Source organism: Mesoplodon mirus, assembly GCF_964341445.2.
Source record: "Mesoplodon mirus genome assembly, chromosome: 4".
In the NCBI taxonomy this organism is placed as follows: Eukaryota; Metazoa; Chordata; class Mammalia; order Artiodactyla; family Ziphiidae; genus Mesoplodon; species Mesoplodon mirus.
The window spans coordinates 32327539-32332364 of NC_138979.1; the positions used below are offsets into that span (position 1 = coordinate 32327539).

Sequence of the window (4826 nt, forward strand, 5' to 3'; positions counted from 1 at the left end):
CCTCCTTCCTAAGCTGGACTGGGACACCAGAAAATTAGATGTGCACACTAATTGACTGTGGTGACCCCAGGTGTCGCTGGTGTAAGTGAAGGTCTCCCCATGGTCCATGGGCCTGCCCACTCTCTGGGGACACATGCATAGGGTGGTGGCAGCCCACTCTGGTGCCCTAGAACAACTTCTCTTGGCTGTCACACGTTCAGCCTTCCTCAGAGCAGGACATCTGCCAGGGTCCCTAAGTCCTCAGTGGCTTCCCTCAGCTGTTCCATGAACCTTTTGATTCTGAATTTGGGTCAGCCTCCAGGGCCTCTGCCCTTCTCCAGGGGGAGTCACCTTAAGGGCCTTTGCTGCCATGTGCCTGCTTCAGGGCCACCCCAGACTACCCCAGTGGCTGCCCCAACTTCATCCTCTGGGTTCCTGTGCAAACGTCCGCCCTGAACTGTGGAATCCGGGGAGAGGCAATCTTTGCTGAACCACACACAGCAAACCAGGCGGCTCGTTTATGTTTATCACCTTTCCCCAGAACAGCTTGCTGCTTTTAGATTCACATAACCATGGAAGCCTAGTCAAAGGATTTTTCCCATAATAATAAACATCCATTCTCTGTTTCTAGCTTAAGACTCAAATTCTCTATCACTCTGCATTAGAGTACTTAGTTTAAAATGTTTAAAAATATATATACCAAGAACTATAAAAAGAAAGTAGATATTACCCTTCAGATACCCCCTTGTATCAGCCAGGGTGCAAGAGAAAGGACACCTCAGTGGGGTAGTTTGAGGAGAGTTTAAGAAAGGGCTTGTCTGCCAAGGAGGAGGGAAACCCCAGGCAGACACGGATAGTGCCCAGCTACCACCCATGGGCCTGCAGGGGCAAGGCCAGGTCTCCTAAGAGCATATTCAAATTACTAACAAAGGTTTTAAGAATCCCAAGGATTCTAAATTCTCTTTGAAGAGGCAGCAGAGCGGAGGGGCTGAGAGCACAGACTTGTGTGCGAATGCTGACCCGGCCACTTACTGATTTTGTGATGCAGGGCACGTTGCTTAGCCAGTCTTGTGCCTCAGTGTCCTCACTTGCAAGTGGGGGTTATAAAAGTGTCTACCTCATAGGGTGCTGTGAGGACTGAATGCTGTACGTGACCCAGGTGCATTGCCTGGCAAATGGAGCTTGTGAAATAAAACGAATAAAAAAATGTCACTGTATATGCAACAAGCTGATGTAACCTGCTGACTCCCAAGACGGGTGGGGCCTTTTACCTTGCCCCTTGTCGCAGGCAACAGACCAGCATTGTCCTTGGACTCTCAAGCCCCACAGGACTGTAGGGAAAGACTTCCTTTCTTAACCACCTCTGCTCCCTTGGTGCCAGGCACAGGTGCCTTGGACTTGGCAGGCCAGGGCGCCCTTGGTGGGCATCCCCTTTAGGGGACTTGGCCTGCAGCCCTGACTCATTGGTAACCAGCCAGCAGAATCCCTCCCTCTCTGTCCTCCAGGGTGGCTGTTTCCTAGTCAGTCCCTGCAGACACAGCCTTCAGCTAAACTCATGTGTTTACTTATTCTGTTGCCAGAATAATTTTGGTAATTACGAATATTTTCCACACTTTGGTAATTATGAATAATGCTGTTTGGAGGAACCGCCAAACTATTCCAAAGTGACTGTAGCATTTTACATTCTCATCACTAGTGGATGAGGGCTCCGGTTTCTCCACATCCTCCAACACTTACTATTGTCCCTCCTTTTGATTATAGCCATCCCAGTGGCTGTGAAGTGGTATCTCAGTGTGGTTTTGATTGGCATTTCCCTATTGACTCATGGCGTTGAATGTCTTTTCATGTACTTACTGGTGATTTGTACATCTTCTCTGGAGAAATGTCCAAATCTTTTAACCATTTTAAAAATGGGTTATTTGTGTTTTTATTGTTGAGACGTAGTTCTTTAGTCTTAATACTCAATCCCTATCAGATACTTGATTTGCAAATATTTTCTCCTATTCTGTGGGCTGTCTTTTCATTTTCTTCATGGTGTCCTTTGAAGCACAAAAGTCTTTAATAAAGTCCAGTTTATCTGTTTTTCCTTCTGTTGCCTGTGCTTTTAGTATCATATTTAAGAAACCATTGCCAAATCCAAGATCATGAAGATTTGCCCCTTCTAAGAGTTTTATAGTTTAGCTCCTACATTTAGGTCTATGAACCATTTTCAGTTCATTTTTATATGTGGTGTTAGGTAAGGGTCCAACTTCATTATTTTGCCTGAGGATATCCAGTTGTCCCAGCACCATTTGTTAAAAAGATTATTTTTTTCCCATTAAACTGTCTTGGCACCCTTGTTGAAACTTAGCCACAAATGTATAGGTCTCTTTCTGGACTCTCAGGTCTGTCCCATCGATCTGTGCCTATCCTTATGTCAGTACGACAATGTCTTTTATTATTGTAGCTTTGTAGTAAGTTTCAAAGTTGGGATAAGTGAGACCTCCAAATTTGCTTTTCCTTTTTAAGATTGTTTTGGCTATTCTGGGTCTCTAGCATTTCCATGTGAATTTTAGCTTGTCAATTTCTGCAAAGAAGCCAGGTGGGATTTTAATAGGGATTGTGTTGAATCTGTAGGTCAGTTTTGGGAGTATTGCCATCTGAACAGTATTAAGTCTTTCAATCCACGAACATAGGATGTTTTTCAATTTATTTAGATCATTTTTAATTTCTTTCCGTAATGTTTTATAGTTTTCATTGTACAAGTCTTACACATCTTTTGTTAAATTCTTTCCTAAGTTTTTTATTCTTGTTGATTCTGTTGTAAATTGTTCATTGCTAGCGTATAGAAATGCAGTTGGCTTTGTGTGTTCATCCTGTATCCTTCAAAATTGCTGAAGTTGTTTATTAACTTCAGTAGTTTCTGTGTGTTGTGTATGTGAATTCCATAGGATTTTTTTTCTTCTTTTTTTAAACAACACAATTTCTCAAAATAATTGATTTAAGCATCTGCAGTGGTGACTTCAACCCTTGACTCCTGGCTCAGTACTGGTGAAAGTGATCAGCTTAACCATCTCAGAAGGACTGTGCCAAGTCGGCTGCTTGTGGATCCTCATCTGAAAACAGTCCCATATCTTAGGAACTTCACCACAAGGAGTTTTTCTTGTAGTGATTCTTAAGAGTCTTGGTAGGCATCTGAACTGGTCCTTTCACTTTGAGATTCTTTGCCTTTGCACCACTCATCAAGACAGCACACACCTTCTCCGGAGATTTTACACTGTGGCTGCTCAGGGTGATTCTCATTCGGTGAATTGCCACCTCTGGTTCCGTGGGTGTCTTTCCGGTATCTTTAAAAGCCGTGGCTGCGTCATGGCTTCCTGAAAGACTGTTCCTCCGGGAGATGGAACAGCACAGCTGTGAATCAGGAGCAGAAGTGGGCAGTCCAGGGCTCCACTGGGGCTGCAGCTATGTCTGCATCTTCCTCAAAGAGCAGGATTTTCTAGATACAAGATCATGTCATCTGCAAACAGATGGTTTTACTTCTTCCTTTCCATTCTGGATGCTTTGATTTCTTTTTTTAGCCTAAATGCCCCAGGTAGGACTTCTGATACAGCCTTGCATAGGAGTGGTGCTGTGGGTTTTTCATAGCTGCCCTTTATCAGGTTGAAGTTGTTCCCTTCTATTCCTAGTTTGTTGACTATTTTATTATGAAGGGGGGGTGGTGTTTTTTTTTTCCAAATGCTTTTTCTGTGTCTGTTGAGATGCAGTTTTTGTCCTTTATTAATATACCATATTCTATTAATATGGTATATTACATTGATTTTCTTATGTGGAACCAAATTTTTATTCCTGGGATAAACCGACGGTGTGTAATCTTTATATGTTGCTGGATTTGGTTTGCGTGCAGCATTTTATTGAGGATTTCTGCATCTGTATTGATAAGGAACACTGATCTGTGGTTTTCCTGTGATACATTTCTTTTTAATCTTTGGACCTTATATTTTGTTGTTGTTGTTTTATTTTTTACTTTGTTGTCTTTTCCCCCAGCATGGGAGCTCCTTAGGGCCAAAGATGAGTACCGTAAACCTCAGATCTCTAGACCTCAGCACAGGGCCTATGTGGAGGGGTAAGGAGATGGTGACTGAGACAAATGAGGCAGCTTCTGCCCTGTACCAGACTGTCTTCTGGATCCTTGGAGTTCAAGTGCGTTTGGAATGTTTTTATCCCAGTTAGATAGAACCTTTCCTGCTGCTCTCTAAATCCAAACAGCACCAAGGCATGGGTCATTTTTCCTGTTTCACAATAGTCTTGCCTGCGGGGATGCCGGGAGCATCTTTGTATTCTCCCAGGAGCCTGGTGTAAGACGGGAGTTGCAAATAGCTGACACTCATAGTTGTTTGGTAACTGAAGGAGAGGGTGGGAATTGGCCTTTGCAAGCCCCCTTTATAGGAGATCCATGATCACCTTGTGGTTTGAGGGCTGCAGACATCCTGGGAGCTTGTGGAGAGACAGCCTGCATCCAAGTCCAAGCCCATAATCTGTAATGAGCTAGGAAACCCTCCAGATGAGGTTAATTTTGAAAATGGTTATTTGCTTTTCTGTGGTAATTTGAATTTCTCTGAAACCTCATCCAGAATCTTTCTCTAAAATGAATGACTTAATAAAAATGATTATTAATAACATTGGTTATATTGGTTTATTAATTTCAACAAATATTACATACTATTGCAAGATAGTAATAATAGAGAAAACTGGGTGTGGGATATATGGAAGCTCTTTGTATTATCTTCACAATAATTCTGTAAATCTAAAACTTAAAAAATTTTTAAAGTTTACTTAAAGGATATAATGCTGAGTGAAGATTCAGG

General features: G+C 42.6%; 1 pseudogene across 1 annotated transcript; it reads right to left on the reverse strand.

The window, feature by feature from the left end:
* Window positions 1-2556: 2556 nt before the first annotated feature.
* LOC309802835 (small ribosomal subunit protein uS10-like) lies at window positions 2557-4245 on the reverse strand (annotated as a pseudogene). Its single transcript has 2 exons — window positions 4132-4245; window positions 2557-3411 (listed from the first exon to the last, which is right to left on the reverse strand). The product of its transcript is annotated as a small ribosomal subunit protein uS10-like (transcript).
* Between the last annotated feature and the right edge of the window lie 581 nt (window positions 4246-4826).